This window comes from Phalacrocorax aristotelis, chromosome 7, assembly GCF_949628215.1.
Source record: "Phalacrocorax aristotelis chromosome 7, bGulAri2.1, whole genome shotgun sequence".
NCBI classification, from domain to species: Eukaryota; Metazoa; Chordata; class Aves; order Suliformes; family Phalacrocoracidae; genus Phalacrocorax; species Phalacrocorax aristotelis.
The window spans coordinates 35,544,672-35,564,761 of record NC_134282.1 but is presented as its reverse complement, the minus strand read 5'-3'; the positions used below and the strand labels follow the sequence as shown (position 1 = coordinate 35,564,761).

General features: G+C 39.9%; 1 protein-coding gene across 2 annotated transcripts in view; it reads right to left on the bottom strand.

The window, feature by feature from the left end:
- The window catches only part of HERC1 (HECT and RLD domain containing E3 ubiquitin protein ligase family member 1), a 118,334-nt gene extending 115,197 nt beyond the window's left edge, over positions 1–3,137 (bottom strand). The window contains exon 1 of one of the 2 annotated variants that reach the window (XM_075100026.1): positions 3,079–3,137. The gene's annotated coding sequence lies outside the window, so the exon portion shown is untranslated. Of the gene's footprint in view, positions 1–2,829; positions 2,846–3,078 lie in introns of those variants that run through there. The other variant, XM_075100025.1, reaches the window with a different exon arrangement.
- Between the last annotated feature and the right edge of the window lie 16,953 nt (positions 3,138–20,090).

Here is a 20,090-nt window from a genome sequence, read left to right as displayed (position 1 = left end):
AAGAACCCAAACGAAGCCAACAGCATCCTAGTCTATAGCAGTATAAGTATGTCTAAAAATAAGCATATAAATAAGAGGAACAAGATCTACATTTGCTCTGATGTCACCTATGGCTGTCACTAGAAATCAGCCACCTCATTTGAGAGTCAAACTATCATTAAATGAAAACATAGCACTTCCATCCTTTGGAAATTGGAAAGGCTCCTGAAACTCTTTAGGGCACCCTGATGGCACACCAGAGGAAAGATCAGCCCTCCAGCCATCTACAACTAAGTATTATTAACAAGGCTGAAAATGACAAGTTGAGAAGGGTTTTATGGGAGAACCCCAGATATAGGCCAGGAAAATGTGAATCACAGCTTCTCAGTGGACAACATCATTCATCCTCTCCCCTTCCTTCACAGCAAGCATAAGCAGAAGTCTTCAAAACGTACAGATTTCTAGAGTTCAGCAGGTAATGCCCCTGACTGCAGGATATTCATGCTCAATTTCTATTTCCAAGACAGTCTCCATCTTTGCTTCAAAGCATAGAGGGAGGCCAGGAGAAAGCCCATATGATCGTGCAGATTTCAAGGGAAAGGAGGCTGCAGATACTGCCTCCATTAGCTCTGTGCTCCCACCTCTTTTTAAAAACAGAAATAATCCCTCCTGATGACTGCAGATCTCTCAAGTCCCACCCCACTGGCTTTCCTCCTTCCCTTGTACCAAGGCAGATTTCTTCTAGCATTCAGCTGTACAAGACCTGTTTTACATCAATGATTTCCTATTATTCTGTGAGTTGCTGCATTATTTATTCGTTTAAAATGTATTGTTATGTAATCCCATCAAACGTACTGTTAATCTTAGGCAATGATAAGAAAGGTATGATAATGAAAGAACAGTGCATACTTTAACATCAAGTCTTCCTTTTTCTAAAACTCTTAGAAATTATCCTTTATTTTTAGTAACCACATTTAACACTATCCTCTTCTGATCTAGACATTATACTACAACCAATTCCACTCTCACTATTTTTGTAAGATCTTTTTGTTGTAATGCAGTGCCTAGGACAGGCCCCAACATTCAGCATCAGACTATGCTTGTTCTTAACTACTTCTCCACAATGGAGGATAGTTTTTGATCATTACAGAAAATTGGATTTATATATGAAATCTCAATTCACTGTGTTTTGCTTTTACTGACATTTTTTTCCAGCAGACATTGCTAACACTGGCATGCCTTGCTGTTGTCATAGCAATGAAAGGAGCCTATATGTTTTTGGATGTGACTCAGAAATCATTTTATACAGAAATGGGACAATAATAGGATAATGGACGCTGAATGTTTCTGTGCCACTAGTTAGTAAATAGTCAATGGGAAAAAAAGAGCCCAAACCAGCAACAAAAGACATTGAATGTAAGCACTGTGATTGGATACAAGACACCAAATTGCTACTTGTGACCCCATCTTGCAGTTAGGGCTGTGTGGGTAAATCTTCGTTACTCTTGAGCATTATTAAAATCACAGTGATCTGCCTGTACAGTTGCTTTACTAGACTGGGACTCAAATAAATGCTGCTCTTAATGTTCAGAAATACATGAGAGGAGTCTTGTCCTGTGCACCATCCCAATAAAGAAAGCCTTGAAACCACCATTTCTCTGTGAGGCCTAATTCAAAGACAAGACACTTCTCTTGGCCAATGAGTTCACAATTTACATGAGGCAAAAGAAAAGTATTTTTGAGAGGCAAGTTTACCAATTAAAAGATGAGGAAAGGAGCTGTGTCAGTCACTGATCAGGTGTGGAAGAAGCAGTTGCAAACACTAAGAAAGATGACTAAAGGCAGCCTACACCAATCTATGAAGTGTCTGGAAAAATGTATTGCTAGGCTAAAAATACCATTCATCGATGTCTTCTATATGTTGCTCATCACAACGCTAGCTCTTTTCCTGTGGATCCAAGGGGAGCTGTTATTAGAACATTTTGCCTATGCAGGGATGCCAAGTTTGGAGGCATTGAGATATATGCATCTGTGTCAGTCACTAATTTAATCTTCTGACTCATGTTCTGGAGTGACAGTTCTTCCTCATGGCACTTCCCATTCGTACCAAGCTGAGCCATACTAACTGTTATTTATTAGAAAGCAATCTAAAGCCACATCCACCTGGCCAGCTGGCTCTTACCCCAGTACAAATCATCACTGCCACATAACCAGCACTTTCAGAGCTCAGGATTGCAGGTGGCTGTGTCACTCCCCTTCTTCTACTGTTGGATCCCAACACACTGTGAAATGCAGAGTAGGAGCCAGTCTGAAGTAACCTCAAATTTAAGATCTGATTCAATCCATCACCATCTCTCCCTTTCTTTAGCTAGCTGGTAACTTTTTCAAACTCTTACAAGCCAGCGTGGTGAAGCAGTGTTCTGCACCTCAGAAATGCCCTTGGCCAAGCCAAAACAGGAAGCATGCCAGAGAACAAATGAGAAAAACACATGGGAAACGGGAGGGATTTGCAGTGGAAGACAATGAATGAGACTATAAAGGGAAAAATAAAAGGATTTTACATGAACAACTAAGTAACAACTAAATTCATAAACAAGGCTAATTCCAAGCTAATCTATGCATGAGTACAAAACATCTTGAGCATATGTAGCAAGAAGGTTATTAGAACTTCAAAAGGATTAGTAATTCACATGAGCTCAATATGATAGCATCCAGCACACAGCCGAAGCGCAGCTTAACTTTTGTGTCATAATAATAATTTTATGCATAAAAGATACTAGAAAGAGTTAACAAATGTCCAATGGTCAAAGGACCATTCATAGGATTGCCTCTCCCCATCTGTACTCTTACCAGTTGTTCACAATACCTTTAAGGCCTTATGAGTGAGTTTTGGTCCTCTGCTTCTCTTAAGAACCACTGTTGTGCAGTCCTGCAGTTGTGTCCCCACTTCAAATCTCTTTAGCAATACAATTAGGAAAAGTACTAGTCACAATTGCTTGTCCACACCCCCACCCCCATCTTTCCTACTTAGTGAGCAAGGCAAACCGAGACCTCTAGGTGGAAACATGGAAAAGAGAAAACACAGAGCTCTGTCATTACCTTTATGCTTACTACTGGAGCATGCAGATGCAAATAGACTGAGACTAGTTGTCCCTTTGCATTTAAAGCAAAGAGGTTATCCAGCTATCACAGCCCTGGAGCAACAGGAGCAAACAGACTGGTTAGTCTTGGCAGGAGGTAGGGGGATGTACTGGAGGACTGTCAAATATAGTACGCAAGAGATGAGTGCCTGTACACATTAACTTAATGCACAGTGAACTCACTGCTGTTCCAAAAAGGAATGGCCACAGTATTTGACAAGTTAATATTTACAAAGAGTTGCATCATATGAGACTGGTCTTGGTAGCAAAATAACGGTTGAGCTGTTTCTAGCAAGCACTAGTATTCTGTTTTACTTCAAGGAAATTCTAGAGAGGAGAAAAATTCAAGAAATAAGGATTAAAATTAAAGTTTATGCAGTCCTAAACACAGCACTGATCCAGTTTCCATTTTCATAAGGAGGAAAAAAAAGAAATATTTAGTTAGTTTATCTAGAGGGCTTCAGTTGAGCAGAAAGCTTCCATTTTTTTCCACTGTGACCACGTGACCTTGAGTAAGTCCCCTTCCTATTTATTCTTCTCTGAAATGGGCATAATGCCACTAGTTAGATGTATAACTTGCTTTCAAATTACTCTAGTCTTTTTGCATAAATGCAAAATATTACTACACTGTACCATAACTGCTCCCGGCAAGACCCTGTGCATGATTTCTTTCAGCAAGAGGCATTTAGTTTTGTAAGTCATAATATAGCATTAATTTTATAGAAGTCATTAATAAATATTAAGCCTAGGAAAAGAAGCACTTCTTTATAGTGGTGATTGGTTTATTTTTCTTTGCAGGACACACAAAAAATGCATAAAAATGGTAGCGCTATCCTCAAAACTAACAACATTCAAACACCACGGTTACACACAATACTCAGGTAATCACGGCACATGAAGCCTGAAGGATATTGTAAAACACCCTGTCTATACAGCATATTCTAATGCATTGTTTAATGTTCTTAAAAATAATGGCTTCTTCCATTTTCTCTAGGAGATCGTTCCTCAGATAAAAAACATTTTCTAAAAAAAAAAATATTTTTGCAGAAAAAAAACCCCTCACCTCTATTTTCATCCCAGAATTCCTCTTTCTGAACCTGAGCTACAAAGGCAATTTATTTTCCTCTGAATTTATAATCTTTGCCAACTATGACATCTATGTCACTTCCTTGCTCATCCTCCATGCCACCAATTCATTGAACTATGCTTTTTTCCCCCTCTTTTTCTATTATTCCCACAGTCCCCTAATTTTTTTTTAGTGACTTATCTTTGGCTTCTGTCAGTTCATTCATATTTTTCTAGTCTTCAGCTGGAAGTGAATATTCTAACTGTTGTCTGAAAGCTGTACAATGAGTAATTATCATTCTGCTTTCATGAATCAATGCCTACTTTGTAAGGCTAAAAGCAGTTTTTCTTTTCCCATTGTTTTCACATTTCCTCTCAATCCATTTGCTGTTGCATTCAATTTTTTCCAGCAAGTAGCACAATGCAAATAATACCCTCCCACACCTTTCACTTTGAGATCTTAAAATGTTTTTCGAAAGGAATAATCTTTCCCTTAGATAGGAAAACACAAGGTATAAATAGGATAATTATCTCATCCCAGTATGTGTAGCACAGGTTGTGTTCTAGCTCAGCATGCTACTTTTACAAGAAAACCCCTGCTCATACTGGTCTTTTTAGAAAAAGACTGGTAAAGTTCAAGCATTGCTTTTTTCTGTCCCACATAGCTTCTTGGGCTGCTACTGCTACAATACCTCACTGCTGCTGGGGAAAGAAAGTGCTCACTCACAAGAGAGATGTGGAAATATAAAGGTCACTTTCAAAATGAATACTGGAAAGTAATCTTTCACATAGAGCACTATCAACATCTTAATTTCAGAGAGGTAAAAAATTAAGCAACTTTTCCAAGGCTGATCTGGAGTTTCACGGTATAAGTTGGAACAGAGCCAGGAATACAGCTCTGGTCTTCACGACCCAATACTAGAGTTTAACCCAAAAGCCCAGAGGTCCTGCCCAGAGTCATCTGGATTTCTTTGTGCCCTGAAGTCCCGGACTTGACAGACAGAGTCACAGAGCAACCAACAGACATTTCCTCTTTGCTGTAGCTAATTCAGCCCTATATCATCCAGAAAAGAGACGAGCTAAAACATTTGTATTGTGAAACACTAATAAACACTTCAGCCAACTAACAAGGCCGTCAATACAGCCATGGCAATTAGGGTGTAATCTTGTCTGTCCCAGCCTACTTATGCTGGTCATTTGACCAGGATTGATGCCATCGGTATCAATACAGAGTTATGTATTTCCATCCTCTGTTCTTGCACTATTGGTTAAAGGCACATGTCTCTCTCTGTAACTGCACTTACTAACAACACTCCCCAAAAAAACCCAACCAAACCTCTGCCCAGCCCTAGAATCACACAGGCAACAATTTGAAGTCAGGACAAGCCTTAGCATGCACCACTTGAAGATATTAGCTCACTTCTTAAATAATAAAGGAAAAAAACCTGGGTTTCTGGAACCAGTCACATAGCCATCTGCAGCTATTTCTAATTTGTCCTGAATTATCTGAATTAAAGAGTTAACTCAAGCCTGAATAATCATCCAGCTGAGAATAATATTGGAAATCGAGCTGGAAACCGGTTTATTGCTTCTCAAAAATTAGTTGAGGCACATTTTGAGATCTGGGGCATGGCTCTGGTATTCTGTGTGTTATGGATGTACAGCAAATGCATGTTTGGGTGGTTCATAATAATGGGTTTGGGACAGGAAAAGCCAAAGCGACAATTTTTTGTGATGTGCCTTGGAAAAGAAGAACACATGCTCTTAAAGACATTCTGTCCACTTACCTGAGGATGCTAAATGGCAATACCTGCTCACGATGGGTAGTACTTTTTGAGTATGACTAGAGAGCACAAGTGTTCTGCCAGGCTGTGAGAGAAGAATAAGTAGCAAGGAGGAGGAGGCAAGACGACAGTCAATACACTGTGGCAACCTCCTGCAAACAGGTTACTTGATGGCTGAGACTTTTTTTTTTTCTAATTTTGCTAGAAGTGAAAAAAACTATTAAATCCTACCATAATCATTTTTAAGTAGGTATAACAAGCAAATGGTGAAACTTTATTATTTCTTTAGTTGTATCTTCTCTTGTAAGGACAAGTGTTTGCTTGGTCACACATTCAGGATTTTGTTTAATCAATCCCCATGCCCAAATGCGCTGCGAAGGGGCAAACACATACAGCTGGCTACACCTCATTTGATCCTCCTCCTCACCCCTCCCTCAGCATTCAGCTGATTACAGAAACAAGTTTTTCATGCTGTTATTTTTAATTCCTTCAAGATGCTTATTTTTCCTCCTTGCCAAACAGCAGGAGTACTCAGCTCCTGAAAGGCCCTGAGTAGCTGCTGGATTCTGCTGGCTGGGATGCAGGCCCTGAAGGTGAGAGGGAGGCAAGGTGTACAGCACAGCACCCAGCCACAAGCACCAGAGTAGTTCAGCTGGGGCCATGCAGCAAGTGGTGAGCAGGCAGGCCAGAGGGCCCAGCCGTCCCACACAGCCTACACAATGCCTGCTCAAACAGCCTTACATGCCATTTTAGGGGTGATCTGCATACTGGCCCACTTGCCCCCATACTTACCCATCCATCCCACTTCCAGGCAGATTTCAGAGAGATTTTTCTGAAAAATACAGAGGGTCCAGTGGGAACTACTTCTCATGACAGTTTTTCCTTCAATTCATGGGGACAAGCTGCTCATTTCAGGGGGCTTCAGCCACTTTCAAATTTCCCCTCTTCATTTCAGAGTGAAATCTGAGAGAAAGTACCGACCACACACAGTGTGCTAAAACCAGAGCCACAGTCTATCTTCAGAGCCAGTCCCCCCCCTTATCAGACCTCACCAGCAGCTGCAGCAATGTGCACTTGATCAATGCAGGTCAGCAGCTTCCATTGGAAGAGTACAGATATGGTGAAAGGTCTGATCTAATACAAGCTGAACATGACCAGAGAAGGTTCTTAATATTGTGTGAGGTTTGATTTTAAGTGTTGCTATAAACATAGACATAATGATAATTAAAAAAGAATGTAAAGATTCCATAAGGAAAATTATGAAAACAGATAGGACCCAGTAAAACTATATTAAAAAAAGGCAAAGTAAAAAAAGAATAAGATAAATGCACAACAACAAATTCAGTTAAATCCTACCCTACATTTACTTTTGAATTTTCTCCAAATGTATTATCGTAACTTCTAGGTAGATAGTGCTAAATCAATTTAATTCGCAATTAAAAGCAGTTCCATTTTATAGAAATGTTTGGCTAGATGAATACAAAGCTCTGCCCATTGCACAGAAAGGGCTAAAAAGGGCATTCTATTTAACTAAGCTGGTGACCTGAGGAACAGTCCATGAATACATCCTCTGGGTAATTTGCACATTTAGGATGGGATACAAGTTATCCCCATCTGAACTTTCTGGAAACCATTTCTATACTTGGAATGTTAACAAAATGCTAATAAATAAAAATTCTGTGCATAAATATAGAATGTGTTTTGGTTTTTTGTTGGGTTTGCGGGGGGTGGGGAGGTCGGGGGCGTTGTTTGTTGGGTTTGTGTGGTGGGGTGGGGTTTTTTTGTGGTTTTGTGTTTGTTTTTTACAAATTCCAAGAACTCAGCAAAACCCCAAAACTCTCCCTTCAACCTGTTTTCTTAGAATATTCAGTGTAATTTTTCACAAGGTGACATTTCCCTAGAAAATGTCACTCTTAAAGCTGTGGTCCATCCAGTGTTCCAACAGTTCAACACACCATTTTGAAGTTTCCCTTGAGCTGTATCACCTCAAGAAATGTTTAGGTATTTTCAAGCCCTCACCCTCAAGGAAACTGGTATGACAGTAGTTTTCAGTTAAGTCACCAGATGTACTGTCGTTCATATTCAGACTAGAAGAGCCTAATTCTGCAGGCTAAACTTGCAGTTTTGATCAGTGACTGAAAAAAAAAAAAAAAAGACTTTTTATAATAAATATAGCATAAATATTCACAAAATGCCAAGTGTGAAGTTCTACCAGAGGAAGACAGTTTGCAGTAAACTCAACAAAACCTTAGATCTACACTACTTATTTCAGGTCCATTGATACCATTATCTTGAGACACACACACACACAGAGAACACAAGACACTCCCTAATACCTCATGACATTGTTCAATAAATTCTCATCTTAAACTCTCTGTATACCTTCCAAATTTCTCTCTCTCTCACTCATATTCCTATTTCTGAAATACTTTCATTTAAATGAATACTAGAGAAACCTCATGAATTCTTGATTTCTGGGTGCCAAGCAAAGAGCAGCCTCTAATTCCTGTGAATAGTTTAGTTCAGTGTGTTAAGAATTAAGTACAGAATACATTTTACATGATGCAGAACCTTCCAAACTTCAGTAAGGAGGCTTGATTAAAGACAGAAATTAACCCCTGGAGTTTGAAGAAGGTCCAGCATTGCCCAACTGCTGAAAATATAATTAAATAAGGTCTTAAGGGAGTCATACAATACTGGGTCCCATTCCAAGTTTTTTAGTCCTTAAAAAACAGAATAAAGCTGTACAATCATCTGCAAGAGTTGAATACAGCCTTGAAACATCCTTATATGTTAACTGATAAATGACCATAACATCTTGTCATTTGTCCCTTAGAAGGTACCAACCAGGAATATGCCTCAGGACAGTGCCACCACCTACACCCCCCTAAACTTTACTCCCCCTGCTATGCAATACAGTGACCCTTCCCCACCTCTCCCACAGCTTCTCCTCAGTGTCAGTCCCCTGCTTCCCTCACCCACAACCCTTTCTCCCCTTTTTAAGTACATTGTCCAATTTCCTCTTACATCCACCAACACCCAAACCAGCCCACCTGCACTGCAAGGCCAGCCAGCCTGCAAATACACTTTATTCCAGCTGGCCCCTGCTCGGTATACACAATATGATCAGTCTGGCAGCCACTGCCTTTCATTTGTGCAGGGACATCTGTTGTTTAGGCCTGGCACAGAGGAAGTCTAGTGGTACACTGTGTGATCCAGCTGCTTCAAAATGCAACATGTCCCAATTTAATGCTAGTTAATGTTAGCCTCAAGCAGAGGAGAGGCTCCAGCATCAACTGGGCACACAAAAGAGAAGATGGGGGAAAGCACAGGAATGGGTTAGCTTGGTATTTTATCTTGTCTGCAGTATTTTCAACACCTGAAGTATAACCTGCCTGCCATCATTTACTAGCCTTCAGTAGGATATACAGAACAGAGAGCAAACTATTTTAACAGTTGGAGATGGCTCTGCAAGAAATGTCCTTAGCTCTATCTCCTATGTAACAGGTGTCTTAAGAAACATACACCAGGATCAAAGGAATTAAAATCAGAACTTATGCCACCCTTTCATATGTGGCAGCTGAAAAAAACAATACAAATTAGTATTATTGCTCATGTACTTCTGGAAGAATGATTTTTTTAAAGTTCACGACTGAAAAGAATTAAAAGAAAAAAAGTAGTCATTTACCTTTGTCACAGTTTAGAAGGGATGCAACAGTCATGATCCAATTAAACCAAAAGCAGCAAGGCTGTTAAAACAATATGGACAGCACTTTCAGTCATGTTTGCACAGTTCATGTGAGGATGTCCTCCTTAAAACAAAAGCTGAAATGCTACTTTGAAAACTAGGAATCCACACTACAGAAAGGTAATTCAGGAGCAGTATTTGCAGCATCAGTTTTGCAGGGAGGCAATTTGGAACCAATGGATTGAGAATGCTGTCGCCAACAGAAGAAAATCCTGCTCAGACTATTCTTCTTACATTGCTACTGCTGCTAGATTTGAGAAGTACCATCACTGCAGACATGGCTGCACAGTAACAAATCACAAGCCTGCAGCCACTGCCTCACAAAAATTCATATTTGTGACTTTAAAGCATCAATAAAAAACGAGGAGAATGTATCTCGAAAGAGGTGGTAACCTGAAGAAACACTCCTCTTGCCTCCAGATTTCAAAGGACAAAGTCTAAAGAGGAAACGTGTAAATCATGATACTGTAACACCTACCAATTTTTATAAATACACATCATAAACTGTGAAAAAAATAGTGATCACCTACGCCATGCCTGTCTAAAAGCAGAAATATAGTCACAGTAGACAAAGAGGAAGCTCCCTGGCATAATACATACTTCAACCCAGTGTATTATCTGGTTACTGTTTTTCCATTACTGGTAACTCTAGCAGCAGAAACGCCATGATGCAGTGGGGACTGCTAGTGACGCTCTCTAACACCCCTCTGCCAGGACATGCCCTTGCACTCACCCAGCCCTTTGGGTTTATTTTATGGTCCCATCCCCTAACTAGGGAATTACTGGGATAAAGCAGTGCCAGAGCTAAGCACTGGTGAACAGATTAGGCCGTCATGCACATGGAACAGTGTGACGACAAGCTAAAACAATAGTGAAATAACAGGGAGGGTGGTTATGAAGGTACCATTTTTCCAGGCACTGATGTGGGACATTTGAGACTTCAAACCAGCGCTCATTCCATTCCTGGCTGCTCTAACATGCCCCAGGATCAACAGCCATGCCTAAATTGAGGCAAGACAGATAGAAAGCCTACAGCAATGGAAAGAGCACAGACAGGTGCTCTTCCCTTGAAGCAGGCTGCTGAGAAGGATTTTCAGGCTTTGCAAAGAAGGCCAGGGACGCTTAGATCTAAATGGAGACACAGAGCAGCATAGGTCAAAGGTCCTTTAGAATAGCATCTGGAATAGATGCATGGTCCCATCCTTAGAGAGCTCAAGGTCAGGTTTTTAATTAAATTCTAAATGTTCTTCCCTATCTGAAAATAATGGGTTTTACTGCATGAAGAATCAGGCTGTGCTGCACAATAGTTTCACATACAAACATGACGTGGGAGCATGACTACAGGACAATATAGGGCAGGAAACAGAAGAGAGACATTGCATCCCATTGAAGCAACAGGGCACATCTCAGGCATGCCAAAAGCAATTACTGAAATGGGAAACTGGCCAGCCTACCACAGCCAACAGCTATCCTTACAAAACAGCTATAGGGCATCTGGACTGCAGCTTTATAGTGCTTCAAAGATAGGGCACCTCCAAACACACAATGTCACTTAATATTTTAGGATACTGAATCAACAGAACAAAAATAACACCTAGCAAATTACCAGCAACTTCCCATAGCAGTGAATTCTGTATCTTGGCTATGGACATCAGATGCTTAAATTCTCCTGAAGTTACAGTTCAGTAAGAAGCTAAGAAGATTTTAAGCCTATATTTAAAAATAAGCATGAATGTAAGTCTTTTCATGAACATCAGTGATTTTTCTGAGCAAGAACCTAGGGGACAATAAAAGTTAAGTTGATCAGTTTCTTGCTAATCCTTAGAGGATATTCCACACCACTATGAAAGCTGCCCATGACTAGGTGCTCATATACAATGGTTACAGTCATGGTATGAGAATTGAAATAGAATACTATAACAAATTTGCTAGGTTCTTTTATGTTGTAATTTGCTATGACATTGGAAGACCAGACAGATTTTTATTATGTTATGTCTCTGTTCCACTGATCTTTAGCATCTGGATCAAGAGAGACCTTGACTAACATTTTGTAGCTGTACACATACTCTGTCTGAAGTAACTGCCCTTAAAATTGCAGTCCTATTTACATCTTTACTAAACAAAAATAAAAAGTAAATGGTGTGCCACTTCCAAGGTACTTAAGAATTAGCATGTGGTCAGGTGCAAACCACAAACTCTTCTTAGGCACATCACACCAGATGCATAAGTAACAGATTATCTCAACAGAGCATATGAAAGTTCCAGTAGTCATTAGTAAGAAAAACTGGTAAGGAGAGAAAATCTTTACTTCATGCATTTAGAGTGACACTAAGACGTTAATGTGACCTTTCTTGTGGCTGGCAATATTGTACATAGCTACTAAGTACAGGATAAGTCTATTGTACATAAACGTTATTTATGGAAGCTTGATAAAATAGCAGCTGCATATCAAAAATTCATTTGAAAAGCACATAATGTTTTGTAACTTTTCATAATTTTCTAATTTTTGCCAATTTGGGGTTTTAATAAACTTTTTTTAGAAAACTTTTATGTAATCTTTTGTTCCTATTTCTCTAGGGTGTTGATAAGCAAAGCTGCTACAAACACAAAAATGCATAAAATGCGTAGGAGGGGGGGGAACCAAAACCAAAAACTAAACCTGTTTGAAAGAGTATTTCAACATTCTTAGTTTTCCTTTGTTACCAAGTAAAACACCTTAAGTTGATATTAAATGAACATTAATGTTGATTCAATACAGAAAACTGGCTTTTCAACTGATTCTAAGCTTCCCCATAAGAATGCTGGAAGTTCATTTTGCTCAATATCAAAACAGAGTTTCCATTTCTTCTGAGAAGTTTTAGTCTATATTCTGAAAAATTAGAGCAAGTTAAATAGATGTATTGTCCAGAGACCACACAAAGGCATGAATCCAACATCACACTTCAGAAACAGGTAACTTAACATTCACAGTAACAAAATAAGCATGTGTGCATATACAGTATGAGACTCCTAATTGCTCCTAATCTTGATTTTCACTATTTTTTCCTTCAAACTAAGCAATTCACACATTTTGGTTCCCAAGCAGGTAAGAGTCTTAAAATTTTAGAGAATTTTCTTCTAATGTTAGCAGCGACTACAGTAAAAGTTGTTTTAAGAGTTTAGAAACAAGTATCCTGAAGAAAATCCTTCTCAACTGGACACCCTGAGGAAATTAGAACTCCCGTATGATATGCATGACCAATTCAGAATGAAGACCTTTTCTAATATTGTGCATAATATAAGGAATAACACATACTTTTTTTGTCACACACGACAAATACAGAAGTGTAAACAAGTAGACCACTAAGAAAATATGCATCTTCTTACAAGTGAAGACTATTACTGTATCCAAATACATTGAGTTGTACTAATGTGAAGCCTCTGATAACAAACAACCTTTTAAGTCTGAGTCAGACCTTTATTCTTCTTCTATAGGCTGATCTGTAAGAGACTTGATTTCCCACTGACTTAATTCTTATGCAATCCATTAAAAAATGTGTAAAGTACATGCTGCATGGCTGTAAAACGCCATCAGCACAGAGAGAATTCTACTCTACAAGCATTTATTCCCATTTTGCACAATGAAAGCAACTGTGTCAAGGTGTATGTGGTAGTCAAAAGTTAATTCTCCATTTATTTACTGACATTTGTTGTATGAACCCAAGTGACAGAAAATACTTAGCATCCCCTCATCTCTAAATGATACAAAGCATACTGTAGGTAACGTAGTTTTACCAGACTTCGAGGTGGGGAAAAAAATGTCCAAACCTAAAACATAGTAACAACCCCAGCAACATAAAGCTAGGATATTGATTTCAGCTGTACAGTTAACCACCTCAGGATCTTCTGCCTTGTACCCTGCTGTTAATTCCAGCATTATCTGCACTTAGCAGCAAAAAAAAAACACAACCCAAACAAACCCATTCCAACAAGTTGAAAGCCCATTCAAAATCAGAAATATTGAAAACATATTCCCATCATGCTGGCTGGCCACCATTCACTTAAAAATTACCTCCAGAGACTTGGCTTGTTGCTTTGCAGTCCTGTTTAGTGTTTCTAAGTACAGAGAAAACAACTGTAAAGAAAGCAGAATCTACCAAGTTTACAATTCTATCACATCAGAAGCCAAGCCTTTTCACTATCAAAGAAACTACTAGAATAGGATTTCTAAAACTGAAATTCATAATGTATTTCTGTGGAGGGTTTCACAATCACATCTAAATGAACTAGGCCTTACTGCATCCCAATATCAAACTAGGTTTGTTGGTTTCTTTATAATCAAAGACCTAGGGATCCAGTCTTCTAATGAACGACAGACTTTTTTTTTGTTGTCACACCAGTATTTTTTTCATTACCACTAATCACTTAGACCATTCCTATATGACCACACCAATGTCTTATAAGAAATTGCATTTAAATCAGAACAAATCATTCATCGTTCTTGCATATTTGTCAGGTCAGCAATGACTCCATATCTGCAACCAGAATACTGGATATAGTCACAGCAGAATGCCTGCCTTCCCTGGACCTGAGTTTTACTGTAGAGAGGGTATACTGTAGAAAGCAGCTATTTTTGTCAGTCTTAACTTATTTTCATCAGGTGCTCTTTCCTCAGCACAGTCCCAGAATGACTACATACCGCATGTCTTCTGTCATTATGGCACCAAGCCTAGATATATTTTCTTAATTACTGCACGCCATCTTGGGTAGGCTTAATTAGTTTCAAAGTAGACTGAGAAAGACACATACTACATGAGGCCAAAAGAACTATTTTAGCTACCTCTTAATAATATTTACTATACAATGGCTTAATTAAACTCTCCAACAAAAATAACAAAATTAAAAATTTGTTAACTGCTTTATCAGTCTTAAATTCAGGTGCTGAGATTCAGTAGGGAAGGTACCTCTTACAATCCACTATCAGGTCTTAGTACAGGTATAGCATGTAGCATGACAAGCGTTGTCACGTGAGGTGTATTTACTTGAGTTGGTACCATCTGCATTACTCATAAGCAGTAGAGTGAAATGGAATCAGATCAATTTACAGTCATTTAGGGTCATGCGTTCTATCAGCTTTCCAGGAAGGCCTCACTAAACTCACTTTATGCTCAAGTAGAACACATGAACAAAGATATTAGACTGCCTGTTTTGGGAGGTACTTTTTGGTCCCATATAACACAATTTTTTTCCTGAGGAAAGTCTGTTTGCCACAGCCTTGGTGGAGGGCTTTTCACTGATTCTTCCACTAGGGAGTGGAAGAGAATCTAATTCTTTTCACAGATGTTCCCTGCTATCTAGGCACAGCTTTCCTGGCACTTGCAGAGTCAGAAACATAGCCCAAACCCTGCTGGGGACTGTTAAGCAAGTATCTCCCTTCAGCCATCCTTCTGGAGCCTGAACGATTCCCTCAAAGACAGTCAGTCCTGTTACCTGGTTGAACTGAAAGCCGCATAGCTGGAAGCCTCCTGTCAGAGGACAGTGCCATTTGGAGCAATAAGAGTTTCATCGCTCTGTGTTTCTTCCAGGCTACGTTTTGCAGAAGTGGCGACAGGAAGGGAAGGAATCATTACATCCACCACAGCCTCAAAGGAGTATCTGTCTGCTGCTTGCAGATATGTAATACCTTGTCACCTGCTTCCCCGTATATGCACTGTCCATTATATATCCTTTTAGGGGGCAAAGCAAGCCACCTTTGTAATGAGCACCACTCCAACCAAAGGCATAAAGTTCCTCCAGCTGTATGCAATGAACTTACCTGAGACACATCTCCTGAGGAGCCCTCAGCAACCCCCAGAACTCAGCATGTTTTCTAAGAAGCTCCAATGTCAGCAAAAACACTATCAAGGACAGGACAGTCATCTTCCTTTCTAAAATACACCTGCTGGGGCTGGACTGCCTATCTGTCTCTCCCAAATTAACACTGTTCTGCACAGGGTCTTTAAAAGTTCCTGCAGATCATGCACTGCAAAGTTTATTAAAGATCAGGCATCCCCTTATACATGTGCAGTAACAACAGCAATAAAGGGAGAAAGACACTTCGGATCACAGCAGGTCACAAGTATTTTAATTAATGTTAATTACAGAAATTGCTTGAAGCTGAAGCATGACAAACTGCCAATGTATACATTGCCTGTTCAAAAGACACTGAAAGTCATGTCCCGAACTTGGAGGCAGCATTGCCATTTTTTGTCACATTCAAATTCAGGTACTGTTTTGTTTTTATGTGAGGTTGAAGTGGTCAGATGAGACTTTTATTGCCCTCTTTTGTTATTAGGAGAGTTTTCTAGCAGCAAATAGATTCAGTGGTGTGAGTACACCCTGCTTGGTGTACCTTTAACACAGGACATAAATTATTTGCACAGATAGTTCTAAACCGAGACAGGCAGTCTAGGCATGACATCCAGTGGTGAAACAGCCTGTATTACCCCATGTTTCTTTGGCCCATGTAACTTTCTGTTACCTGAACTTTTCAATGGTGGAACCCATCTGAACAGTCTGTTCGGATTTGCTTCAGTTAGTGAAGCCAAAGCCATTAAACAGAATAAGTGTTACATTCATCATCATCATCAAAGGGAAAAAAGTCTCAGTCATGTTTGTAACAGTCTGTAGCCTCTTGGAAGGATTTTCAAAACAAAAAGAACGAACATCTGGAATTCTCCCACTGTAACTTTTTAAAGATATAAACAGCCAGTGCTCCCTGAAATGAAAAAATCTGAGTGGACATAAAGTTTGAGGTGGGGAGAACAAGGCATGAAAGCTGCTGTGGGAAGAAGAGAGCAAGAACTTCAAAAGCGAGACAGTATGGAAGGAACCCACGTGGTCCTGAAAACATACTCCCTGTTTGATAATTTAAAGTGTACTAGCATGTTTATATTCATTCTGTTCCCTAAAATCTTAGTTCAGAGGTCTTCTCCTTCTAGGTATTCTTACAGAAGGTCACTGCTGTTGCTCAAGCGATTCAGGCCCTACCTCCACTGTCCCATCTGTCCTAAACCATCCTGTGGTAATATATGCCTAAGTAGAACGTATCCATTGAACTTACATTTTCTGTCTCCTTGGCACTTATGCTGCAAAAACAAACTTGTCATTTGCATGAAAACTGCATCACTTTTTTTACACACTATTTTATGAAAAGCGTAAGCTGGCAGGTTTTCCATATGTTCATATGGATTTCTTCAGTAAAGCTCTCTCTGGCATTTGGTCTGTGCTATTGGATGCAGCCTGCCCTCTGAAGTGCATAAAAACCCCATGAAGCAGACACTTAAGAATAATCTTGCCGTCCCTGCAGTGTGGTTCAAGGTGAAAGCGTAGGTTTTGAACTAGAATATTTTAGGTACTAAGTGCCATGACCTACTACACCAGGTTAAGCTAAACAGCTGGAGGTGTAATTCCTGAAAGATACTGAATGCTTTTCAGCAAAATTTATAAAGAAAAAGATAAAAGCTTTTCAACTGCTTTTCAGCACCTTGTCATAGGTTTCAAATAATTCTAAACAAGATAGAAACGAAAAATTCCATAATTCTTAGTGGGCCCTTGATGACTCACAGAATAATGATAAATTACTACTACACACCCCCCTGCCTTCAAATGTTGTGACTTGTAAAGAAGGTCACACTTACTGGCCAACGAGAAACAGCTAAGACTGAAAGAGGATTCTAGTTGGCAACACTTGCCTGAGAGGGCTCCAGACTGAAATGAGGCTGCCATGGCAGTAGCTGTCAACTGTGGCTCTTGGATCACTTTTACATGAACAGTTTACATCAAGAATCAGCAAGCATGAAGGAAGGCAAACTTCCTCTTCCAATCACTCCCTGCTCTACTAAAGGGCAAAGTCAATCCCTCCTAGCAACAAAGTTCAGTGGCTAAAAAGAACAGGCTGTAGCGTGGCACTTAGACTGGCCATGAGTCTCTGCTTTGCCACAATAAGAGAAGAAGCATGATTAGGGCTGGGTAAGCCCTTCAGTCCTTATCTAGTAGGCACTTAGACTCTCATCCTCCAACCTGCAGCTGGTGGAGCTGGCAGAAAGCACCTATACTCTCTCTGTATTACCTGAAGAAAAGTTAGGCATTTCAAGAAGCAAAAGGAGGTTACATCAATTGATCCTGAGCATGGAGACCCAGGACATCTGTTTTGCAATGTAGATATTAGCTAACTAGGATGAGAAACTACAGGAAGGAAACAAGCAGTTACTGCTCCAGAGAGCAGAAGCTGAAGGGCAGATTTGGTTTAACCTCATTGTGTGCAACTATAAGGCATCTCTGCATGCAGAAAACACAGATCTCCTTGTAAGCAGCATTATCCAGGGTTAGAGAGCCCAAAACTAGACATCAAAATAATTTTATACAGCTTGTCCTGCTAACTGATCAATCATTTCATTTACCATGATCCCATTTACTATGTAATTAGTGATTTTGCATTAAAAACTTCAGAAAATCTTATGTTTTCCTGCATAATATCTCCCTTCCATTTTACATGCATGATATTGGAATAGCTCTATTAATTCAGTCTTTAAGATAAAAAATGAATAATAAATAAATTTAGGCCAGTATTTGCATAACAGCACATCCCTGGGCTCCAGTCACAAGTCTGTTAAATAGCAGGGCTTACTTCTGGACCCTGGCATAACAGACCATTGTTGGTAAATGATCTGCCCCTAGTAACTGGCTTTGTATCTACTCCAATTACACATCTGTCTGCTTTATATCTTTCCATATGTTCTACAGACTCCTATAGGATTTCTTCCCAGCAGAATAATCAAATGCCAAGAAAGGACCTGGAGTCTCCAATTCACTGATTTGCCTTATAGCAGTGTAAATACAGACACAGATACATGCTGTGCAGAGGACACTGTGTATTTAAATATTGACTTCTACTACCACTAGCTTACAGAGTGCTCCTGTGCCAGGCTGAGAAGAGCCTTTCTTCTTGCTTTGATCCAGGTGCAGATGTAGGGAAGTGGAGTACTCTAGATGATGGAGTGGCATTACACATTCCCAACTTTCCATGATCATGGGTTTTGAGCCACTTCACATTTCAAAATCAGGCTTGGCTTGTTGCAGACTTTTGAGGACTTAACTTTGTGTGCCCAGCACACAAAGGCCCAGCAGGAGCTGAGACAAGACTAAGCCTCAGCACTAAGACCAAAACTCCACCCTTACATTGTTTTCTGTTACCTGAATTGCATGACTGGGGCTAAACTTAATTTAGCATTTACTATCCTTTGTCAACTGACTTAGAGACTCTAAACTAAATATTAGAAAGGCTTTTCCATGTTTCAGAACAATAAATCTAATGAAATTCAAATTTCATACCAGTACATTGCAACATATTTTAGGTAGATACAGTAAAAAGATTTAAAAGCTGAATTACTTAAAAGCTCTTTTTCCAAATAATTGTTACAGTAAGACAATGTACACACACTACTACGGGATAATTCAAATGATAATTTTTAACAAAGCATCTTATGTAACTCATAAGGCTTATCCTTGGGAAAAAATGTATTTTAGGAACTACTGATGTGACACATTTTTTTTCTTACCTCATTTTGCTGAGCAGATATCTCCCACCTTAAAAAGGCCTGTGACTGAGTAGATTTCCAAGTAGGATAGGAAAATGTTGTACCTCTGAGACTGATGGTCACACATTGTAGCAAACTGCTATAAAAAGCCAACGCTCAGTGACAGTCTTTTCACCTAACCCCCCCAAAAATAACAGCAAATTACACCAACAATGACACAGTGAAGAGAAACCTGAGAAGCTAAGTCTCTGGCATGCAGAGCTGCAGGTAGAGCCAAAGGTCCATGCTATTAAGCCTCTGAATAACCTAAGTCTCACACTTCTGACATGGGGTATGCTGTGCATAGGGCACGTTCACAGGCTTCTAGTGCAAATACCACCCCCAGGCCCACAACCAGGTCAGCCATTCCTTCCCATCCTATTACACGGCCAAAGCCCATTCTCGGGTGGAAAACGGGCTCCCCAAATCTTTTCCTCAAGCCACCATTCCCTCAGTAAAGTCACCTACTCTGATGAGGGCCATGACTTCTTGCCCATCTGAAACCTTTATGTTCTCAGCTCATCACAAGCTCTGCCTCCAGACAAAACTTCTGCCCCTGAGCCACAGCAACACACCTGGTCACCCCAGCTGGGGCACAGCTCTGGCCATTGCCCATAAGTTCTGCAGTTCTTCCTGCCCCAGCTGGAGGAGGCCTGCTGTAATGCCACTTTGTCAGGCTTGTGATCATCTCAAGGTGATCATGCCCTGCCATCCCTGCCCAACAGCAAGGTCTATCTGGTCCACCACTGCTTTCACCTCCTCTCACAAAACATACACA